We start from the raw sequence: 26,060 nt of genomic DNA, 5'->3' as shown, positions 1-26,060 counted from the left end.
TGTGGCAAAAAATGACCTAAATGAAAGATCTCTGTGAGAGAGATACTAGTGAAAAGAATGGGCCATCAAATAAGGAGGTAACTTTCTCTTAAGGGAGGAGAGAACTTCCATGTTGAATATGGCCTTATCTAAATAAGGTTGGAGGTTGTAAACTCAAGAGGCTTCCATAGCCTTGGCAGCTCATGACAAGAGCTTTGGGTGATTACTGATGTCATAAATAAGAGTGTCAACTGTTAAATCAACAACATAAGTCACTGTGCACTTACTCCTCATGTAGGATTTCTGCCCTTAATGTGTTGTACTATGAGAATTAACTGTAAAAGTAGTATTCAAATGGCCAACAGACACATGAAAAAATGTTCAAGATCACTAGCAATCAGAGAAATGCAAATCAAAACCACAACGAGGTTGCACCTCACCCCTGTTAGAATGGCTCACATTCAGAAATCTACCAACAATAGATGCTGGAGAGGATGTGGGGAGAAAGGGACACTAACCCACTGTTGGTGGGAATGCAAACTGGTTAAGCCACTATGGAAGTCAGTCTGGAGATTCCTCAGAAACCTGAACATAACCCTACCATACAACCCAGCCCTGCCACTCCTTGGAATTTACCCAAAGGAAATTAATTTGGCAAATAAAAAAGCCATCTGCACATTAATGTTTATTGCAGCTCAATTCACAATAGCTAAGACCTGGAACCAACCCAAATGCCCATCAACAGTAGACTGGATAAAGAAATTATGGGATATGTACTCCATAGAATACTACACAGCAGTAAGAAACAATGAAACCCAGTCATTTGCAACAAGATGGAGGAATCTGGAAAACATCATGCTGCGTGAATTAAGCCAGGCCCAAAGAGACAAATATCATATGTTCTCCCTGATTGGTGACAACTAACCAACCACAAAAAAAGGAAACCTGTTGAAGTGAAATGGACACTATAAGAAACAGTGACCTGATCAGCTCTTGTCCTGACTCTAGATGTACAATGTAATAATTTATCCTTTTTAGTATTTGTTGTTGTTGTTGTTGTTGTTCTAGTACTAGTGGTTGAACTCTGGAATTAACACACAATTATTCTTAGGTGTTTAAATTTTAACTGAAAAGTGATCCCTGTTAAATTTAAGAGTGGAAAAAGAGAGGGAGGAGATGTACAATTTGGGACATGCTCAATCGGACTTGCCCCAAATGGTGGAGTTAGAAATGTGCCAGGGGATTCCAATACAATCCCATCAAGGTGGCATGTGCCAATGCCATCTCACTAGTCCAAGTGATCAATTTCAGTTCACAATTGGTGGCTCTGATGGGTCTGGGAGTCAAAGGGATCACACAAACAAGACAAGTGTTTGCTGATACTAACTGATAGAATCAAAAAGGGAGAGAATGATCCAACATGGGAAGCGGGATACACAGCAGACTCATAGAATGGCAGATGTCCTAAACAACACTCTGGCCTCAGAATCAGCCCTCAAGGCATTCGGATCTGGCTGAAGAGCCCATGAGAGTATTGTAGGCATGGAAAGCCAAGATACATGGAAAAGAAAAAAAAGAAGAAGACCTAAATGAAAGATCTCTGCGAGTGAGATCCCAGTGGAAAGAATGGGGCCATCAAAGAAGGAGGTACCTTTCTCTGAAGGGAGGAGAGAACTTCCACTTTGACTATGACCCTATTGGAATAAGATCAAAGTCAGCGAACTCTAAAGGCTTCCATAGCCTTGGCAACTCATGACTAGAGCCTACGGAGATTACTGATGCCATGAACAGGAGTGTCAAATTGTTAAGTCAGCAACAGGAGTCACGTGTACTTACATCCCATGTGGGATCTGTCCTTAATGTGTTGTCTAATGTGCAGTGATGCTATAACTAGTACTGAAACAGTATTTTTACACTTTGTGTTTCTGCGTGGATACAAGCTGATGAGATCTTTACTAATTATGTACTGAATCGATCTTCTATATATAAAGATAATTGGAAATGAAAAAAAAATTAGTATTCAAACAGTACTCTATACTTTGTCTTTGTGGATGCAGTCTGTTGAAATCTTTATTTAGTATATACTAAATTGATATTCTGTATATAAAGATAATTAAAAATTAATCTTAATGCAGAATGGGATGGGACAGGGAGTAGGAGATGGGATGGTTTGCAGGTGGGGGAGGTGGTTATAATCCAAAAATTGTACTTTTGAAATTTATATTTATTAAATAAAAGATTTCTTAGGCCGGCGCCGTGGCTTAACAGGCTAATCCTCCGCCTTGCGGCGCCGGCACACCGGGTTCTAGTCCCGGTCAGGGCACCGATCCTGTCCCGGTTGCCCCTCTTCCAGGCCAGCTCTCTGCTGTGGCCAGGGAGGGCAGTGGAGGATGGCCCAAGTCCTTGGGCCCTGCACCCCATGGGAGACCAGGAGAAGCATCTGGCTCCTGCCATCGGAACAGTGCAGTGCGCCGGCCACAGAGTGCCTACTGCGGCGGCCATTGGAGGGTGAACCAATGGCAAAAAGGAAGACCTTTCTCTCTGTCTCCCTCTACTGTCCACTCTGCCTGTCAAAAACTAAAAAAAAAAAAAAAAAAAAAAAAAAGATTTCTAAAAAAAGAGTAAAACTATTTTTTGTTAGGAAAAAGTTATTTATGCCTCAAGATTCCAGCATTATCTGTGACATACCTAGCTATCATGCCTGCTAAAGTTTAGACTTAACAGCTTGTAAAACTGTATAAGCCACTTCCCAGAAAGACATCTATCAACCATTTTTCTGTCCATCCAACTATCTATCTTTCTATCATCTCTGTCTAGCATCATCTACATCCTACTGCTTCTGTTTCTATGGACAAACTTCCCTATTCCTTGTCAAGAATTGTCCTTTGAGGACTAATGTCCATCTGATGATTTTCTTCTGACTGATCTGAGAGACTTTAGATTCTCAGTAATTATATGCTAAATATGCAAATGTCATGAATAATATCAGAGGGGAGAACAAAGCTCTCATAATAGTTTAAGGAAGAAGTGAGCATATGAAGAAAAAAGTTACATCAAGATAAACATAGTCCATCCACACAGAAATTAAAACCAAGACGTTTCTTTTCTAGCTAATCTCCAAAGAAGTTCTCCTCCACTTGTCTTGTTATCCTTATGGTTTTCATCAAAATTTTAATTTACTTACTTTTCAAATGATCTGGAGTTTGATAAAGTACCTGACCAAGTTCCTTCAACTACTTGTATCAGTCAAGCAAATAATGTGATATATAAATATTTTTCAGAAGAATTGCTGCATGAGGTGTCCAAGGTTTTATTGGTAATAAATGTTGGCAATAAGTGCAAGATTTTCCTAATGCCAAAATTAAAATTTGGTCTGCTTTAAAAAAAAAAACAACAAAGAGCAGTATTGTAAAATTCACTTCTTTCATATAAATATATTTTTGTAAGATTTCCTACCTGACATTTGTGCTTTAAGTCAAAAGACCTTATGTGAAAGCATTGTTTTTCTCTCCTTTCTCATCTTTTCTGAAGCTGTGTATGAGGAAGCAAATCGCTACCACTCAATTCCTGACATTAATTCAACAGACATATTTGGAATTCAGAGGAATTATGTAAACATTCTTTCAAAAGAGAACACTGACAGCATTCTGTGTTTTACTCAATTCCCTTTTCCAAGTGGCAATGGAGCATAGTAACAGCAAAGTAAATTGCTTCCTAGCCCTATCTGCTTTTTAAAACTTCACACTGACTGAGTTGAATCACAGAAACCACATCTGGACACAACTAAATGAATGGCTTCTCATGGTGATAGAACTGGACAGCATTATTTTACTCATCTTGCACATTGAGATAACTGCAATGCTTAGAATATTGTTTTGCACACTGTAGTAGTATTCAGAATACTATTATGGAATTCAATTTTTAATTTAAAATATTTTATTGAAGAATTTTTACAGAAATGGCCAGGATTAAAGACACAGCAAAGTATGTTGTATACTGCAACAGCAGTATAGCCAGGGCAAGGGCAGAGAATGATGTGATGGAAAGCTTACTAACAGTTTGAAGTCATAGAAGTAGGGTAGCCCAGCAAGAATTTTAATCATTGAAAAATGTCATTGCCCAAACTGAGGGAAGGCAAGGACCTGAATTGTTAAGACTGATAATTACACTGGCTTTTCTCTTTTCCCATCCTCTGTTTCCCATCATGACACTGGCCAAACTTCATCATAGGCCAATAATCAGGTCAAGTTGCCTGCATGGGTAAAAGCACCTGAGACCAGAACAGGGCAGGGAAGAGTGATGAATGGAATTTCAAGGAGTGACAAATTGGAATAGTAGAGATGAAATGTATATGCTGATATTTAAATTGGCTGACTAAGATGTAAGTTTAGGTTGTTCAGCAGTGACGGTCAGGTACAATGATCATATTCTATGCCACATGGGTGAAAAAATCTAGGAGGCATTAACTAAGCTGTTTTTACCCTGCACCCAATCACTTAAGTTGAAATAAATTTAGATAACAATAATGACAAATACACTAGAGTGTGATAATGACAAAATTGTTCCAAAAGAAAAAAATTTTAAAACATTTTTTAAAAGATGTACTTATTTATTTGAAAGACAGAGTTTCAGAGAAGCAGAGGCAGAGAGAGAGAGGTCTTCCATCCGCTGGTTCACTCCCCAGTTGACCACAACTGCTGGAATTGCGCCTATCTGAAACCAGGAGCTTCTTCTGGGTTGACCAGGCGGGTGTAGGGGCCCAAGGACTTGGGCCATCTTCCACTGCTTTCCCAGGCCATAGCAGAGAGCTGGACAGAAAGTGGAGCAGCTGGGATTCGAACTGGCTCCCATACTGGATGCCAGCACTGCAGGAGGCAGTTTTACCCACTATGCAACAGCGGGAGCCCCTGGTGAATTTCTTAAGCTGCAGGGACTCGAACTGGCGCCCAAAGGGGATGCTGGCACTGCAGGTGTCGGCTTTACCCAGTACAACGCAGCTCCAGCACCAGAAAAAAAATAAATAAATAAAGAGCTGAAGAATGTTTTAGAAGGAGAAATCCGGAATGCTATACGTAAATTTTACCATTTTATTATACATTTTTATCAAAGATAAAATACATTTAAGTTACCATCATTATTTTCTTTTCATATAATTCAGGATTCATACCAAGAATCAGGATTAATTTCTTAGGATTTATGTGAGGAAGCAGAGAATAAAAACTCAAACTGAATCCAGATATAAGTGTGCAGTTTTCATTTTATTTTAATTATTGTCCTTTAAGTTTTAGAAACTTATGCTCACATGAAATTCTTCAAAAATATCAGAAATTATACACAGCGACTTTGAAACCTATCAGAAGAAATTTTGATAAACTCTGCAGTTATCTGGAGATAGTCACTTGCAGTCACTTGAGAAAGGAAAAAAAAAAAATGTTTCTTATACTCCAAACTTGTATAATCTACTACGCATGTAATATCTAATTAACATACAAAATAACACGACAAAACAAACTCTTGATTTCTTTTTTTTTTTTTTTAAATCTAAACCTGCATCCTTTCCTGGATTTCTGCTATCTTTAAATGACCACAATGACTCATTCAATGGAACAATCCAAATCCAGCTGGTTATAATTGTTCCTTCTTCCTGTTTTCTCAATAAAATACCTCCTCTGGTTGTGTTATCTCCAAACTAACATGCACAGTAGGAATCCCTTGTCTCTGATGGAAGCTTCTCAAGATGATCAGTGGATGCCCAAAACCATAGATAGTACTGAGTTATGTATATTAAGTTTTTTTTTCCTAAACCTACATATCTGTGATAAAGTTTACAGCAAAAGATGAGCAAAAATAAATCTAACAGAATAAGTGTAACAATAAACTATAATAAAAATTATGTGAATGTAGTCTCTATCTACCCTTTCCTCTAAATATCTTATTGTACTATAGACATAAGCAACCTTAGCATATGATTTTTCCCTTCCCTTACTAAGTTAAAAGCTTTTTACCTTGTCTCTCAAATGAAACTCTTGATGACTTTCTTTTGCATGTGTGGACTACTGGCAATACTCTGTTCACTGGGGCAGCTATTAAGTGGAATAAGGATTACTTCAACAAAAGCACTGCAATATCATGACAGTGCATCTGATAACTGACATGGCTTCTACATGACTATAACATTGATGATTTGTATTTATGAAATTGTGATTTGTATTTATGATTTGTATTGATGATTTGTATTTATGAAAACAATACTTAATTGCAGAAAGCATTTTTCCCATTACTGAACAGATTTGACTTCTTATTTCTCAAAGTAGTGCTTTATTGTGGTATTCTGTAACTTTTAATTTATTTTTACCTGGGAATGTCACCTATATTGAGACCACAATAAAAAGAAGAAAACATAGAGTCAGAGATCTGGAGAAAGACACGGAAAAGCAAAAAAACCTACAAATCTGGAATATAAAGCTAGCATGACAGATGAGTACTGAGGGACACAGGGATAAGAAATAAAATAAGAGAGATGTGCAGAGGCATTCCAAGAGAAGGATAATGGGAAAACATTAAGTGCATGTTATAGGAATTGTTATCGGAGCCAGCGCTGTGGTGCAGTGGGTTAACAACACCTTGGCTTGAAGCACCAGCATCCCATATGGGCGTTTGAGGTTCTGACCACCGTTGCGGCCAATTGGAGAGTGAACCAAACCAGCAGATGGAAGACCTCTCTCTCTCTCTCTCTCTCTCTCTCTCTCTCTCTCTCTGCCTCTCCTCTCTCTGTGTAACTCTGACTTTCAAGTAAAATAAATGAATCTTTTTTTAAAAAAGGAATTGTTATGATCTGCATTCTGATTTTGAAATGTCATTGTGTATGCTTTGTTGTACATGGATAACAGAGACAAAATCAAGAAGCAGATGAAAGTTACTCCATTATTTATAGAAAATATACTTAATAATGAGAGTAGAATATTAATGATGAAATGTACAGCTCATAGCTTTACCATATGGAGTATAACATTTAAATCTTTATCTTATTTATTCATTTATTTACAAAGCAGAATGATAGAGACTGAGACAGATAGAACGAGGGAGGGAGATCATCTATTCACTGGTTCTCTCCACAGATGGCCTCAACAGCCAGATCTGGACCAGCCCAAAGCCAGGAAACTCCATCTAGGGCTCTTACATGAGTAGCTCTTGTCCTGACTCTTGATGTACAATGTAATACTTTATCCTTTTTAGTAGTTGTTGTTGTTGTTGTTGTTGTTGTTCTAGTACTAGTGGTTGAACTCTGTAATTAACACACAATTATGGCCGGCGCCGTGGCTCAACAGGCTAATCCTCCGCCTTGCGGCGCCGGCACACCGGGTTCTAGTCCCGGTCGGGGCACCGATCCTGTCCCGGTTGCCCCTCTTCCAGGCCAGCTCTCTGCTGTGGCCAGGGAGTGCAGTGGAGGATGGCCCAAGTCCTTGGGCCCTGCACCCCATGGGAGACCAGAATAAGCCCCTGGCTCCTGCCATCGGATCAGCGCGGTGTGCCGGCCGCAGCGCGCTACCGCGGCGGCCATTGGAGGGTGAATCAACGGCAAAAAGGAAGACCTTTCTCTCTGTCTCTCTCTCACTGTCCACTCTGCCTGTCAAAAAAAAAAAAAAACACACAATTATTCTTAGGTGTTTAAATTTTAACTGAAAAATGATCCCTGTTAAATTTAAGAATGGGAATAAGAGAGGGAGGAGATGTACAATTCGGGACATGCTCAATTGGACTTGCCCCAAATAGTGGAGTCAGAAACGTGCCCGAGGATTCCAATACAATCCCATCAATGTGGCATGTACCAATGCCATCTCACTAATCCAAGTGATCATCTTCAGTTCACAATTGATCACACTGATAGGTCTAACAGTCAAAGGGATCACACAAACAAAACTAGTGTTTGCTAATACTAAGTGATAGAATCAAAAAGGGAGAGAATGATTCAACATGGGAAGCAGGTGACACAGCAGACCCATAGAATAGCAGATGTCCTAAATAGCACTCTGGCCTCAGAATCAGCCCTTAAAGCATTCTAATAGTTTTTTTTAGTGGATTCTTTTTTAGTTTTCTATATAAATTTAATTGTCTTCTATAAACTATGAACATTTCTAGTCATTCTTTCCAATTTGTGTAAACTTTCTTTCTTTTTTCTTCTGCTTCATTGTTCTGGTTGGAAACTCCAGTGCTGTATTGATTTAAAACTGATCATATGCCAGGGCTTAGAGAGAAAGTTTGTGGTTTTCTCTGTTCAGCATGAGGTTAGCTTTTGACTTCATATTCATGGCCTCTATTTTTTTGAACTACATTCCTTCTATAAAATTTGAAAGATTTATTTATTTATTTGAAAGGCCGGATTAGAGGGGGGAGAGAGAGAGAGAGAGAGAGAGAGAGAGAGAGAGAGAGAGAGAGAGAGAGAGAGAGAAACTTCTACTTGCTGGTATACTGCCCAAATAGCTGCAATGGCCAGGGCTGAGTCAGGCTGAAGTCAGAACTCAGTAGCTTCAGCCAGGTCTCCCACATGGGTACAGAAGCCCAAGCATGTGAGCTATCATTTGCTGCTTTTTCAGGTGCATCTGCAGGGAGCAGGATGGAAAGTGGAGTAGCTGGGACACAAACTGACACCCTTATGGGATGCTGATGTCACATGAGGTGGCTCAACCTTCTATGCCACAATGCCAGCACCAGTACATTTCTTCTATAACTATTTTGGAGTGGGACACAGGATTCATCATGAAGAGATGTTGAATTTTATCAAATGACTTTACTACATCTGTAGAGATGTTCAATTTTTTTTAATCCTCCATTCTTTTGAATTGATATATGTACATACTTGCATATGTTAGAGCATCCTTGTATCCCTGGAATGAATCTCATTTGAACATGGTGATTAACTTTTGAATGTACTGTGAGGTTTGGTCTAATAGTGTTTTGATGAATATTTCTGTATCTATATTTGCAAAATTATTTTCTTGCTTTGTTACAAGTAATGCTAGCCTCATATAGAATATGTTTGGAAAAATTTCCTAATTTTCTATTTTGAAAAATAATATATAAATAATTGATGGTAGATTTATAAATATTTGGTAGAATTTAATGGTGAAAGCATGTTGTCTGGGCTTTTCATTAATAAGAGATTTTTTACTACCAATTCAACTAATTACTCATCATTTGTTAGTTAAAGTGTTCTATTTCTTCATGATTCAGTCTTGGAAAGGATGTCTCCCGTAATTTGTTTCTTTCTTCTAACTTATTAAATTTTATGGTTTATAGTTGTTCATAATAATTTCTAATAATGCTTTGTATTTCTGTGATGTCAGTTCTAATGTCCCCTGTTTTTCTATTATTTTTGTTTAATGTAAGTTTTATATCTTCTTTTTTTCTTAATTTGGCTATAGAACTCTTATCCCAAAGATCACTTATTTATTCTATTGCTATTTTTTTACAAAAAATATTTACTTCATTGTATTTGAAAGGCAGTGTTATATGGAGAGAGGGGGAGAGACAAAAAGAGAGTTTCATCTTGATCTCTCATGTGGGTGCAAGGGCCATCTTTTTCTGCTTTTCCAGGCCCATTAGAAGGGACCTGCGTCAGAAGTGTGACAGCCTGTACTTGAACCAGTGTCCAGATGGGATGCTGCTGTTGCAAGCAGTGGTTTCACTCTTACACCATGATGCCGGACCCTCCATTGATCTTCTGGTGGTTTGTTTTTTTCTCTATTTCATTTGTTTCAGCTCTGATCTTTATTTTTTCTGTTCTTGTTTTTAATATTTTTCTTGTATTTCTAATTTCCTGAGTTATAGTGATTTTTAGTCATTTTATTACTTTACATAATTTTTTAAAGTTTCCAAATTTTATAAATTTTTATCTTCTGCTATAGCATTCTTCTTAAAACATTGCTTTTGTCCTATTTCACAATATTTCCAAATTCATGTTTTCAAGAATCACTTTAATTTACTTTTTAATTTCTTCCTTAATTAGTTGGTTGCATAGGAATAAGTTGTTTAATTTCTATTTCATAGTTTTCTATTCCAAAGTTTTCTGTTATTAATTTCTAGTTTTATTGAGTGTTCAGCAAAAAAATATGATTTCATTTTTTTAAAGTTGACCTTTGTTTTGTGACAAATGTTTGATCTATCCTGTAATATATCCTATGTGTTGTTGAAAAGAATATGTATTTTGTAGCACCTGAATTAAAAGCTTTGTGGATACTTTCAGGCCTATTTTTCCCAGGATATAGTTTTTCTTTTGTTGATTTTCTGTCTAGATGATCTATTCATTGATGAAAAATATGATGTTAAAATCCACTACAAACACTGCATTAGAGCATATATCTCCTTATAGGTTTTTTGTTATTTACCTTATATATATATGGCACTTCAAAAATTCATGGCGATCGAATTAAATACGTGAGTTCACTTTGATTTTTCTCTCTCTCTGATTTTGCTCCTTGTTTATAATATGAGAGAATCCTAAACTTATATGTGCCGTTGCTTTTAGCGGGGAGTTTTCCACTTCCCAGTGTTTTGATTTGCTCATTAGCATATCAATCTATCAGTTTTGAAGAACACTCCTTAGTATTTCTTGTATAATAGTCTGGAGTTATGAATTCTCACAGTTTTGTTTATTTGGGAATGCTTTTACCTCTCTTTCATACCTAAAGGACAACTTTTCTGGATAGAGTGTTCTTGGTTGGCAGTTGTTTTTCATCAGCACCTGTGAAGTTTCATCCCACTAACTCCTGAATTGTAAAGTTTCTACTGAAAAGTCTGTCATAAGGTGAATCACGACATACTTATATGTTATTTGTTTCTTTTCTCTTGTAGTTATGAGAATTCTTTGTTTTTATATTTTGAGAGCTTGATTACAATGTATTCTAGGTCTTGAGCTGGTTGAATTGAATCTTATAGGTCACCTCTGATTATCATATGAGTAGATATTTGTATCTAACTTTAAGTTTTGGAACTTTTCCGTTATTATATCTTAAATAAGTCATCTATCTTTCTGAAATTCTCAAATTCTTCTTGAACCCAAATACCTTGATAGTTTCTCTCTTACTGCTGTTCAAAGTTCCCATAGGTTTTATTCATCCCTCTTGAGTTTTCTTTATGTTTCTCCTCCAGTGAATTTATTTTCAACTTGTCTTTCCTCTGTTTGGTCTATTGTGCTATTGATTTTTTTTTATCATATCTTTAAATCTGCTTAATCTAATCTACTTTTCAGTTCAAGGATTTCTTTTTGTTTTTTAAATATTACTTAAGTCTCTCTAACTCTGTTGGAGTATTGAACTTTTCTCTGTTTTCTTCAAGCTCATTGGAGAAAACTCCTTAAAACTGCTGTACTGTATTCTTCAAAAGTTTACAGATATCCACTGCTATATAATCGGGTTCTGGCACAATTTTGTTCATTAGGTGCATTTATGGCTCACTGAAATTTCTGGATGCTTATTGGAATGCAACATCATCTGCACTTTGAAAAATTTCTTATTTATTCCAGGCTTTGTAATGAGATTGTTTTTGCTTTTCCTCCTATAATTTCTATGCAGTCTGCTTATTTAATATGTGCCTGTGGATACTCTGCTCTTTTAGCCTTATATGTACACAAAATCCAGGTTTGCAATGAGTCTGCTGTTGCCATGTGTTTGCTGCTCAGCAGTGGAAGTGTATCCATGACAAACGTTGTCTCAGATATACAGTGGGTGTGCTGCTAAGACTGAACTGGTGGGAGGGTGGTAAAAAAAAAAAAAAAGATATATCATTTATGCAAGTCTCTTTCTGAATTTGTTGTCGACACAGATGTCTTTTTCACAGTTACCGGCCTGTGAACAGGTAGTTCAGGGTTGTGGTGATTGGCTCTGCACCATGCTGTGCAGTGACTGGCTCTTATGCAGCGATGTGAAACCACTATCCTTTTTCTTCCATCAATTGAACAATTATTGTCTCAGTATTGTGGTTCCGAGGTTGGAAGAAGAATGGTGTTGGCAGTCATGTGATTAATATTATAATACTGGCTTATACATGGAGCCCATAGACCCCCGTGTCCAACACAACATAGGGAAGAATCAAGGCCAATGTTGCTATGGTTAGCCTACTGTTGATATGGACTAATTGCCCAGGACCAGGAGTTATTCAGACCAGAACAGAAATCAACTAACTGGGATTAAAGGCTGGCACCCAGCACTAGAATGGGTCCAGAGGCTTGCTCTGCAGCCACAGGCCGGGGACAGGTCTGTAAGAATCTGTTGATAGCTGGGTTTTAACAGCTGTGCACCAAGTTCTCATTTTCCTTACCTGCCCCCGGTAGAAGGAGTCTGGCTCCTTGCTGTGCTGCCTGAAATTCAAGGAAGAATGGCAGAGATAGTCTCTTGACCACCAAGGCTTCTGTCACTCCTGGGTCTTACAGCTGCAGAGATCTGTGTAGTTTCAGCAGTGTGCACCAGGTAAAGTTATGTCTGAGGGTCATGCATGCCAAGCATGAGTTAGTCCCACCAGAGGTCAGATTCCTGGTGTCAAGGAAGGTATAGAGGCTCTCTCTGTGAGCACTATCATGGGCATTGGCATTTTTGGGTTATGCCTGGTGCTGGAACTCAGGGTGGAGTTTTGCTTCTTAGTCTACATGAAGGTTTAGGGAAGTCATGGAGACAGTTCCTTGATTGCCTGGCTAAGCAAGGTCCCAGAGACTCAGTCTATGTCTACTGGCTTGGAAGGAAGAGCTTTGTATCTTTTCTTGGCTTGGGTGTCACCAGTGCAGGCCCAGTACCATGTTTCAAGTCTAAGTTCTGAGCCTAATTTCCTCTCTCTAATCTGAGAAGGGGTCAAACTCAAGGCTGCCCTTCTCTGTTGGGAGAGGAGTGACACAACCAACTCTTCTTCCAGTTTTTCAATGCATCTTTTAAATAAGATTTCATTTAAATATTTTTTGAAGATTTTACTTATTTATTTGTGAAGTAGAGTTATAGTTCACTCCCCAAGTGGCCTAAACAGTAGCAACTGAGCAGATCAAAAGCCAGGAGCCAGGAGCCAGGAGCTTGTTCTGGGCCTCCCATGCCAGTGCAGGGGCCCGAGCATTGGGTCTATCTTCCACTGCTTTCCCAGGCCATAGCAGAGGGGTGGATGGGAAGTGGAGCAGCTGGGAAATGAACCAATGTCTATATGGGGTTCCAGGGCCATGGCTGGAACTATAGCCCACTATGCTACTGCACCAACCCCCAATGCATCTTCTTTTTATCCTAAAACCAAGCACTGTGGTCTCTCACTAGATTTCATTAGCTCTGGTGAAAGTAGTTTGATGTATGATTATCTGTTCAAATTGGAGTTCCCTTTTAGAGACAATTGCTAGAGCACCTATCTTCTTACTCCCAATTTCAGTGTTATCATTTTTATGTTGTAATGTATGTGACTTTTCAAGTGATATAGCTGACAGTATTTGCTGATCACCATAGAAAGTATTAGCAAACAACAGCAACCTCCCACCTAAATTAATTTCACCAGCAAGTTTTTACCAATACTTCAGCAGTTAGAAACTAAGTCTGTAAATATTATAAAAGATTGTAAACCTTGTACAAGGCTCCAAAATAGATTTTTCAACCACCTTTCACCATTGATTATTTGAGGTATTTCACAGTTATGAAAAACAGCTAGTCTTCAAAAATATTCCTAATAAGCTACAGAAAAGTTTATTATTGATTTTTTATTTTATTATTTAGCCAAAATTGTATCAGTTTTAAAAGCAATCTATTATTTCATCAATTATTTGAATACAGTTACTAGAGTTATTGTCATTGGTTTCCAACATTTCATACATTTCATGTAAATGTATTTCTCATCTACTGGATATCTAACATTGTGTTAGAGACTTATGATGCAGAAACTAATGAAAAAGTCCTAGTATCTGACAATAAGGAGAGGAAATTTCTTCTTAGATGACACAATTCTGAATTCTTTTAGAAGTTTGATTTCTTGTATTTTCTTCTATAATGTTGATATATAAATTATAATGCAAATAATATCCAATTAAGGAAAAAATGATAATCATCTTCATCATTCTAAAACTGTGCCAAACATAACACATTATACTGCTCACTATTTATTAAACTACTATTAAAAAAATTAAGTGGGTGTATATATGCAGAAGAGTGAAATTAGATCTGCATCGCTTACCATATACAAAATCAATTCACAATGGATCAAAGACCTACATTTAGGACCTGAGAATAAATAAGAAGTTTTTCATCAGAATAGGAATATGCAGAATATGAAGTTTCTACTTCAAGGCATTGATGTAGGGGACAACTTCTTGAATAACACCCTCAAATCATAGGCAACAAAAGCAAAGTTAAACAAATGGGATTATGTTGGACTTATAAGCAAAGGAAATGATTTATAGAGTGAAGAGACATCCACAGAATGGGGAAAAAATGCACAAACTACCCATCTGCTGAAGGATTACTACCCAGAATATTTCAGGAACTCAAAAAACTCAACCAAAAAACTACAAATTCAGTTAAGAAATGGGTAAATAAGCTCAACATAGAGCTTTCAAAAGAAGAAATATGAATATCCAACAAATATATGAAAAAATTCTGGATATCAGTAGTCATCAGGGAAATGCAAATCAGAACCCCAATGAGATATCACCCCACCCTATCAAAAAGGCCATTATCCAAAAGACAGAGTAACAAATGCCACTGAGGATGTAAAAAGGGGAACACTTATACATTGTTTGTGGGAATGCAAATCAGTGCAGCCACTGTGAAAAATGTTAAGATTTCTATAAAAACTAGAAATAGGGAGGGTAGAGTATCAAGTATCGCAATGTTCCTAAATCTGTGTATATGAAATTCATGAAACTTGTATACCTTGCATAGTTTTTTTGAAAGAAATAGACTCACCATATCATCCAGCAATCCCACTACTGGATATACACCCAAAAGATGTGAACCTGATGTATCAAAGAGATATCCGCACCCTCCCTCCATTGTATGGTGATGTGGTACAACAAGTGAAGCCATGGCCTGCAGCACCAGAATCCCACTGGTTCAAGTTTTGGCTGCTCCACCTCAAATCCAGCTCCTGGCTAATGGCCTTGGAAAGCAGCTGAGGATGGTCCAAACCCTTGGGCCCCTGCACCCACCTGGGGGACTCGGGTGAATCTCCTGGCTCCTGGCTTCAGCCAGTCCCAGCCCTGGTCATTTTGGCCATTTGGATGGACCAATGGATGGAAGATCTCTCTCTCTCTCTCTCTCTCTCTCTCTCTTTCTCTTTCTCTTTCTCTGTAATTCTGTTTTATAAATTTAAAAGATTATTTATTTATTTTAAAGGCAGAATTACAGAGAAGCAGAGGCAGAGGGTGAGAGAGAAAGGTCTTCCATCCACTGACTCACTACCCAAATGGCCACAATGACCCAAGCTGGGCCAATACGAATCCAGGATCCTGGAGCTTCTTCCATGTCTCGGGCATGGGTGCATGGGCCCCAGAACTTGGGCCATCTTCTGCTGCTTTCCAAGGCCACAGCAGAGAGCTGGATCAAAGATGGAACAGCCAGGACTTGAACCAGTGCAATACGTGATGCTGGCACTGAGAGCCACGGCTTTACCTGTTACACCACAGCACTGGTTACAATAAAATAAATCTCAAAAAAAACAAGCACTATTCACAACAGTCAAAATATGGAATCAACCAAGATGTTCATCATCAGATATTGGATCAAGAATATATATATATCACATATATATCATATATACATATATATACATATATATGTATATATATATATGTATGGAATGTTATTTAGCTATAAAAAAAGAATGAAATTCTACCATTCACATCAAAGTGGATACAACCAGAGGACATCACCTTGAGTGAAATAAGCCAGATATAGAGAGACAAATATCATATATTCTCCCTTATATATGGGAAGTAAAATTTAAACAGAAAAAAAAATCACAAAATGAAAGCAAAAAGAAATGCCTGTGTGTATCAGTACTGATGCAAATACAGTTTTGCCAAACTTTGTTTTTTGTCTTTATGAAGCTAAAGGTTAAGAAAGATATACTACCATAGTTTTAATGATCTGTGATTATTTTTAAATTTTTGTTTTTAAATTTTAAATTTATTTTCGAATTTCTTTTTGAATTTATTTTAAATTTTATTGTTAAATTTTTAAATTTATTATATATGAGTGAAATGTTCATCTTTTAATTTGGTTATTGCTTATAGCCTTGGTCTGTATTTCTGCTGAACTAGGGTCATTTTACTTTTTATTTCTTGGTCTCTTTATTTATTGAAACATTTTAAGCCTTTGACAATAATGCAAAAATGCATTAATACTGAATACATTTAATAAATGTTATCTCAAAAACTAAAAAGAAAAAAGAAAGAAGAGAGAGTGAAGGGGGAGAAGGAAAGGAATATTATTATATTCTTAGAAGTATATCTATGAATTGCATTGAATTTGTTCTCTTTGAATTAATATCACATTAACATGAAATAAAGTATCAGATGGTAAAAATTAAAAATAAATAAAATAAAATAAAATAAAAATCTTAAACCATATTTTACTTTCTGTGCAGTGTATGAAAAAGTATTGTATAATCTTTTACAAAGTTATTTTCTACTTTATAGTCAGTCACTTTCTGAATAAATTATAATTTTATTAGAATACTCCAATTATGTGTCTCATTTTTCTTTAAGTAAAGACAACTTAATGACTAATCAGTCACACATATCCATGGATTACACATCCGTAGATTGAACCAACAATAGATAAAAAATATTGAAAAAAGTTATACAGAACATGTACGGACTTTTGTTTGTTTTTATTACCTAACCAATACTGTGTAATAATTATTCATGTGACATTTATATTTTACTGGGCATTACAAGTAACCTAAAGAAGATTTAATGTATGCAAGAGGATGTATGTAGGTTATAAGCAAATACAATCCTACTTTATACAAGACAATTGATCATCTATAGATTTTGGTAACCATGTGAGGTCTTGATACAAATCTCCCATGGATTGCAAGGAATGATTGTATATTATCACATTTGAATCTCAAGATTATTTTATTACTCTACTCCTTGTATTGGAATGTAGACATGTGTGACCATATCATTCATATGTTTTCCTCATAAATTTCTATACAAACCAGCATGCAATTAATCCCTATCATATATTAAAGACTTCAGCGCTTGTTTGATCAGAAATAATGAATCAAAACACATGATACACTTCTTCCTACAGCTCACTTCCTAGTGAGTTGATTATAAAAATTATAGGTAATTGTATAAAAATAACTTATGTGAAGAAAACTACATGGGTAGTGATGGGGAATACGGTAAAGAAATGTTCTTAGAGTGGATGGTCACTTCTCAGAACAAGAATTCTAAGGAACCAGCTATAGAAAGAATGAATATAAAATGTGACCAGTAAGAGGAAGATTGTTGTGTCTGAGACATGAACAAACTAGGTTGCCTTTGGTGAAATGAACTGATGACTAAAGAGCAGAGTGAGAAGATGAAGATGAAGAAGTAAGCAAGAATCATAATCTGCTTATCCTTAAGTCTTATGGGGGGGGGGCGTTTTGGTGTAGTGGGTAAAGCCACCACCTGGTGTGCTGGCATCCCATATGGGTGCTAGTTTGAGACCTGGCTGCTCCACTTCCTATCCAGCTCTCTGCTATGGTCTAGGAAAAGCTGTATAAGATGGCCCAAGTCAATGAGACCCTGCACCCACAGGAGAAGACCTGGAGTATGTTCCTGATTCCTGACTTTAGATTGGCGCAGCTCCAGCTCTTTTGGCCAGCTGGGGAGTGAACCAGTGGATGGAAGACCCCTCTCTCTGTCTCTCTTTCTCTCCTTCTATCTCTGAGTAACTCTGACTTTCAAATAAATAAATAAATCTTTAGACAAATAATCTGCCTATCCCACCTGATATTCCCTATAATTATGGGTTTCCCATTTCTTCTGTTTTTTCCCTCCCTTTGTCAATTCTCCACATTACTTAAAAATGTTTTGAATTGTCAGCTAGTGTTTATGCTATCTATCTATCTATCTATCTATCTATCTATCTATTTATCTATATTCATTTATCAGCTCTCTATATATCTACTAGTATCTCTAGGTTGGTTTCTCTATTATCATAAATCTTATTTTGGAATTCAGGATTTGTCCATTCAAACAATCTATATAAAAAGAAGCTCAATTTTTAAAATGATATATTTATATATTTACTTGAAAAGGAGACAAGGAATAAATCTTCTATCTGCTGGCTCATTTCCAAATGGCTCCAATGGCTGGAGCTGGGTCATGCTGAAGCAGGGAGCCAGGAACTCTATCTGGGTCTCCTACATGTGTTGCAGGTGCCCAAATCCTTGGACTATCTTTCCCTGCTTTCCCAGGCAAATTAACATGGAGTTTGATTGGAAATGGAGCAGCTGGAACCCTAAATAGTGCCATAGTGGATGCAGGCATGGCAGATGGCTACTTAACCTGCTGCACCACAAAGCTGGTCCCCAGAAATTTAATTTTTATAATTATTTTTGTTACAGCTAAAATTTAAAATATTTATCAGATAAAACAATGGAAAATTATTCTGGCTTCATGTTACCCAGATTTCAACTAAAGATGTTTTCCTGGCTTTCTGTTATTTATTTGTGTCTGTCTCTTTATTTCTCACTTTCGATTGTGATTGGGGCGTTTGATAAGCCTCCATTTACTTTCAGAATATTCAAAGATCATACTTTAGAGAAACTAGCATGCCTTCCCACTGGGCATGTCACTTTTCCAAGCTTTCATCAGCTACCATCAGAACCACATAAAGAGAAGCATCAGCCACTAACATGAGTACCTTGTTCCCAGAGGGAACATAATTTTTTTTCTAATAAAGCTCATGCTTTCATTTTAATCTTTCCTATCTAGAAAGCAAGACTTACAAAATTTTTGGATATGTTTTAATATTATTAGCTGTTGTGTACCTTCTAATAATAAACCAGAATTCCTTCTTTTCTTCCTCCACTCTATGTTCTCTATATTTACTACTTGACAATTATTTTGATAATGTTTCTTAGTATTTGTTGATATTATCTGCCTCTTTGAAGTGTTTTATACCTCACATTTTCCTTTTGGTACCATGTCCCTGAAGGATATAGATGGCCATGGCCCAAAACTTTTTTGCTCTCTTCTACTAAAAGTATTAACTGATTGTTATTTATCAAAGAGATGCATGATTCTGGCTGAAAAGAACATTTCATCCACCCCTCCCACCTGCTTTTTTTGCTATTAAAATAGCTTTTGTGCTTTCATATCTCTTAGTTATATACAGGATAGCACACATAAAACTATAGTTCTGGGTGTTTTTTTTTTTTGTAATAATTTCTGTGTATACCCTTAGCAAATTATCAAAGTAATGGATTCCTTGTTTATTACTAAGTTCTGATAACATGAAATCCATGAAATCATGAGAGGTTCTTTTAGACATTTATTCATCTCACAATCTCCTCTTTTATTATAGCAGCAGAGTTCCACTATTTCCTTTGTCAATTGTCAAAAAGTTACCTCTAAATGGAATGGGACATTTTATTTTCCAATATCCAACAGCTTACAATATAGCACCCAAATAAATAGACCTCTAAGCTTGGGAAGCTTTATTTAAAGATATACACTTAGAACAGAAAAATCATTTAAGCTTTCAATAATAGTTCATTCTCTCTCTTTGATATTTTTACCTCTGTCCTGATAATGGTTCTCCGATTTATTTGAATTCACAGGTAAAGAAACATGAATAGGAGTGTACTTAGATCACACGGAATCTAAATTGCATCCTAATGGTATACCCTAAAATAAATTCACGTGTTGATTTTGCTTTAATACATCTGGCATAAATCATGACATTTACTATGGTATCTGCAATTATGTAATATATTACATGGACTTGTGGAAAGAAGTTCTGCCTCTCATTTCACTGTCCATACGAAGATAATGAGTCAGTTCTCTCTCTCTCTCTCTCTCTCTCTCTCTCTCTCTCTCTCTCTCTCACACACACACACACACACACATACACACACAGTGTAAACTCAGTAGCTAATACATGAAGTTTCAATTTGTTTACATAATTTTACATAATTCAATGAATTTCTATAAATTGCACTTATATTAATCTTTTTAAATAATAAAAAATCCTAAATTGAAGGGTAGCATACTGATTTAAAAAAAAAAAAACAAAAAAAACACATGGTTTGGCAATGTTTCTGTAAACTGTTTCTGTATGTAAGCTGTATAAACCTAAACTTTGAGCTGTTTGTGTATCTGTGCTTTATATATTTCAACCTGCAACAGAGCTTTGTTTGTCCCAACTAAAGTGAGAGGGAAAAAAAATGAAACAACTTTGGTTAAAAAACAAAACTTTCTATTCTGATCAAAGAAAACTTTGGACATAGATTTAACAAACAAAAGATTTAAAAATAGGATTTGTTTTAACTTCAAACCTTGTTCTCAAGGGTTTTTAGAACACGTAGAGCCTGAGTGATGGCCTCTTTAGATGAAACTATTGTTTAGCTAGGATTTGAAATTAACTTGTCAAATCTGGTTAATTTCGTGGGAATTTGGATAAAGAAGAAGCTGTCTTTCACTATAGAACAGTGTTTACATCTGTGTCTCAGATAAACAGAATAAAGAGTGCTCCCTCATTGATAGTATTCAAGTTGAATTTCAATGATCATTTGTTAAGGAGATTAAGGAGGATTTCTTATAGTGGGTGGGAGATTGGACTACAGATGATCACAAGCATTCCTTCTAATTTAAAGATTCTAGATGTCAAAAAAAAATATTTATAAGCAAAGACAACCAGAGTACATTAAAGTTGCATTATTTAAATGGGGAACTTGTTTATGGAATTATTCTGCTTAATTTTTTTCAGAAATTATCCAAAAATAGCAGTGTATCTACTAGATAATAGGACTTCAAGTTACTAAAGCAAACTTCTACAACTATAATAAAAATGTTTTCAATACTTTCTGTCATTTTCAATACGTTTTATTGCAATAAATTTTCACACTTCTTTACTCCTTAAGTTTGTACTGATTTGGTTTGCAATAAAGAGAAATTACTAGTAAAGGAAAAAGGATTCCTATTCCAAAAATGTTTAACTAGCTTCTGTTGAATTACTGCTGCAAATATGAATTAAAACTCTGAAAAATAAATAAAGGAACAACTCTTTGAGGAAACTGGACATGGACAAAAAGGAGACTGAAGTAGTTAATGGAAATGATTTGGCTAGTCTAAGAAGAGAGCAACCCTAAATAATTCTTACGTTCAATAACTTTTCTTCGGAGGTCACTCCATATTTATTGCTACATAAACATCTAGAACTTAATTAGAAACTAATAGTTTTCTTTTCGTAGTATAAAATTAAAAATTTTGCCCAAGTGGCTGGAAATTAAGTTGGAAAATATTTTTATTATAAGAATCCAAAATGCATTAAAAATTCTAAAATACACATGTTATATACACTCAAACCTTTGATTTAGTCTTTGATTTTATTTTTGTTGGAATTCCTTGGAAAGATAAATGAAAGCATCAGTTCCAAAACTGACATTTCTTTTTTTTAAGATTTTATTTATTTATTTGATATGTGGAGTTTGAGACAGTGAGAAGGAGAGACAGAGAGAAAGCTCTTACACCTGCTGGTTCACTCCCCAAATGCCCGCAACAGCCGAAGCTGGGCCAATCCAAAGCCAGGAATCAGGTGCCTCTTTCTGGTTTCCACGTGGGTGCAGGAGCCCAAGCACTTGAGCCATCTTCTACTGCTTTCCCAGGCCTTAGCAGAGAGATAAATCAGAAGAGGAGCAGCCATGACTAGATTCAGTGCCCATATGGATGCTGGCACTACAGGTGGAGGATTAACATACTGTGCCACTGTGCAGGCCCTGGGATGACATTTTTAAGAAATTTAGTCTACTTCACAGTGCAGGAGAGACTGAAATTTGAATAGAGTGAAGTTTGAATATAGTGAAATTTGAGTATGAGATGTTACAAGTAAAAGGCATCTGAGAACTCCTCAGACTCTTCATTGGAGCTTCATGTTTGCAGCAAAGTCAATGTCCACCTTGTCCCAAGACATGTCCCAAGACATGGTATGTAGTGTACTAAGATTGCACAACTTCAGTATGTCAGCTACTATTCTATTACATGATGGGGGAAAATAATCACCCCAGTACAGAAGAGGATGGCAAATCTGGAATATCTAAAATACATTATTTCCTAAACACAATGAAAGTTACTTGGCATACAGATAAACAGAAAAATATATACCAAGAATAGAGAAATGAAAAATAAGTTTAAAAAGACTCAGTTTACATATATCAAGTAGTAAGAACAGAATTGAATATGATGAGATTAATAGACTCAGAGACTTAAAGTCAAAGTCTAATAGGTAGTGGATGGAGAAACTCAGCAATGAAAGCAAAACTACTCAATGAAATAAACAGAATGTTTAAAATTGATAAATACAAAAACTGAAATGCAAGTTACTGTATAACAGCAAAATACAGATTGCATGAACTACCTTAACTAGGTTGGTTAATTTGAAGATATATCAATAGACATTACCCACTCAGAAGAAGAGAGAAAGAAATCTATTCTTTTTAAATCTCCGTAGAGTGGCCAGTATTGTGGCTCAGCGAAGGAAAACACTTCCTACAATGCCTGCATCCCATAGTGAGTCACCAGCTTGAGTAACAGCTGCTCTTCTTCTAATCCAGTTTCCTGATAACATGTCTGGGAAGGCAGCAGATGATGGTCCATGTGCTTAGGCCTCTGCTGCCAATGCAACAGACCTGGCTGGAGATCCTGCCTCCTGGCTCCTGGCTTCAGCCTGGACAAGCCCTGGTCATTGTGACCATTAGGGAGTGAACCAGTAGATGGCAGATTCCTTCCTCCTCTCTCGCTCAATCTCTTTATTTCCTTGTCACTCTGCCTTTCTAATAACTAAATATGATTTCCAAAATGTCCATGGTGGTAGTATTTCAGTGATTAAAGAGTAAGCAACTGACAAACAACTTTGTTGCACTAACAACTATAAACTCAGTTTAGAAAAAAAATGCATAGACTACCACTGCGGCATTGCAGGTTAAGTCTCTGTCTACAGCCAGTTCATGCCCCAGGTGCTGTTCTCCTGATATAGCTCTCTGCTATGGCCTGGGAAAGCAGTGGAAGTTGGCCCAAGCACTTGGGCCTCTGCACCCAAGTAGGAATCTTCGAAGAAGCTCCTAACTCCTGTCCTTTGCCTGACCCAGCTCTGGCTGCTGTGGCTATTTGGGGAGTGAACCAGCAGATGGAAAACCTCTCTGTCTCTTTCTGTAACTCTGCCTCTCAAATAAATAAATAAATCTTAAAAAGTAAACAAAGTAAAAAAACACAACTATAAGTGAAAAAATACAGGCACATTTTAGAGGGAAGTATTACAACAAAAAGAAAGAAAAAAAAATTATGTGCCTGTATTTTAGTTTTCTGTCTTGTAGCGAAATAAAAAAAAAGTCAAGTTAAACATTTGAGGTAGCAAACACTGTAATGAAAAAATCTAGTAATTCTGCTAGAGCTTCCCAATAAAGAAACGAACCAGAAAGGAAAAAGTGGAGGAAGAGGAGCCCAAAATATGTTTTAAGTTGTGTCTTGTTGTCTTAATGACCCTGAACCTAGAAATAATTGGCAGATTTAAAGCAATCTCAACTTACCTATGAGCTGCACCCAATGCAGGCATAACAGAACTTGCCATTTGAGTCTACACAAGTTAATTTTCAACAAAAAAGGAAAACAAATATTTTCTCAGAGGAATAAAACAAAAGCCATAGTATTTAACATGTGTGGATATAACTTAAAATTATTGAAGATAAATAGGTCCAGAAAATGCCCTCAGGCCTCAGGGGAAAAGATAATCCACACATGCTGATGAAAAAAATAACTGGATGATGCTGGATGATGGAATTTTTCAAGGAAGAATTTTGATGTAAATATTACTCCTAGAATCAAAGTAAATGTTCATGATGACTAAAAAAAATCTTAGAAAAGAACATCAAAACAATAAATCAAATGATTATTTTAAAAGTCTAAATATAAGGTATACATACAACTTGATGAAAAAATAACAAGTAAATTAACTTGAGCATAGAAAGATAAAAACATAAATTTCCCTAACTAAAGGACAAAGTGAAAGAAAAATGAAAAAAAAATCTTAGCAATAAGTAACACAATCTTAATGGATTCAACACATGAGTAATTGTATTCCTGATGCAGTAAGAATCAAAATACAAAAATTACTTGAGTACATAAAACTTCCAAAATTAATGAAAGGCCATATAGAGACAGATTTTAAAAGCTCACTACTAAACAAACAACTAGAAAGATGAAAATCACGCTTATTACACCATAATATCTGATTCATTACAGCCCTTGTCTATACTGTTGAGGAACAGTGGGTTTATTCTTCATACTATTTGTTGAACTCTTTTCTTAGTGTAGGGTTAATCTTATGAGTATTAATTTCATTGAAAACAGATGTTTGTAAAAATTAAGAGTGGGATTAGGAGAGAGAGGAGGACTAAGGATGGGAGTGAGGTGGGAGGGATGATAGCATGGGAAGAATAACTATGTTCCTAAATCTATATGTAAAATGCATGAAATGTGTATACCTATATAAAATTTTTTAAAAAGTTAAAAATAAAAATAAATAATCTTGAAAATTAAAAATCTTGAAAATAAGTTGGACACAATGACAAATTAATTATGAGAAAACAATAATTCTAATAGTCATAAGAAAACAGTGAACTAATATTCATTATGAGCTGAAAGAATAAAACCCAAACCAATGTGATTATAAATCTAAAATGAAGGCAATATAAAATAATCTTCAGGTAAAATAAAACTAATTCATTGGGATCCTATACTCAAACAAGTGTGTGAAATTATGTAAGCTGAGAGGCAGATACCATAGAGTAATTTGGACATTTAAGAACTGGTGATTACTGCTTCAAAGGTAAGCTATTGAGTAAATGTTAAAGTCTTTACTTTGCCATATTTCAAATATGTACATCTCTTTAAAGATTTGTACAATTGTCTTGTATAATAAAACTATGTCATAAGACAATAGACATTCTGAGTAAATGCACAGTTTCTATACACAAATGAAATAATATAATATTAATATAAATAGAATGTACAATGAAAAGATGCTTATTGTAATCCCTAGTATAACCAATTAAATATAGCACATATAGGCATAGCTAACATTGTACATTTAAAATGTCTCAGGTCTGATTTAAATAAATAGAGCCAGTTGAAAGGGCAAGCTTGATTTCCACGGAAACTTTTTGAAACATTTAACTTCAGGGGGAACCAATGGATAAAATAGAGGAAATAGAAATTTGGGGGGTTATGAAAAGAAACAGAAAGAAAAAAAAAAACAGCTGATAATAAAGCAAGGATCGAGTAAAATATCCCAACATCAAAAAACTTCACATTAGGAAAATAAAGTCCATAAAGAGTAATCCAAGAAAATCCAAAATCAAATTCCATACAAATCAGGTGAGGCTGATTAACTATCTCTACCACATACTAAACATGAAGTAGGAGAGAACGTCAGGTCTACCCTGTCCCTAAAATTACCTATGTTCAAGTATGAAAATGAGCTCAATCAGAAATTCAAAACTTAAAATGAAATAGAGGCCAAACAGGGACAAACAATAAGGAAAAAAGAATTTAATGATTTCAGGAATGAGCTGAAAAATGCATATTTAACTAAGAAATAAAAGTAAATTGGGGCCAGAGCTGTGGCATAGTGGGTAAAGCCTCCACCTGCAGTGCCGGAATCCCATATGGGCACCGGTTCGAGTCCCGGCTGCTCCATTTCTGATCAGGCTCTCTGCTATGGCCTGGGAAAACAGGAGAAGATGGTCCAAGTTCTCTGGCCCCTGAACCTGCGTGGGAGATCCAGAGGAGGCTCCAGGCTCCTGGCTGCGGCCATTGCAGCCAATTAGGGAGTGAACCAGCGGATGGAAGACCT

Source organism: Lepus europaeus, chromosome 3, assembly GCF_033115175.1.
Source record: "Lepus europaeus isolate LE1 chromosome 3, mLepTim1.pri, whole genome shotgun sequence".
NCBI classification, from domain to species: Eukaryota; Metazoa; Chordata; class Mammalia; order Lagomorpha; family Leporidae; genus Lepus; species Lepus europaeus.
This window is presented reverse-complemented; position numbering follows the sequence as displayed.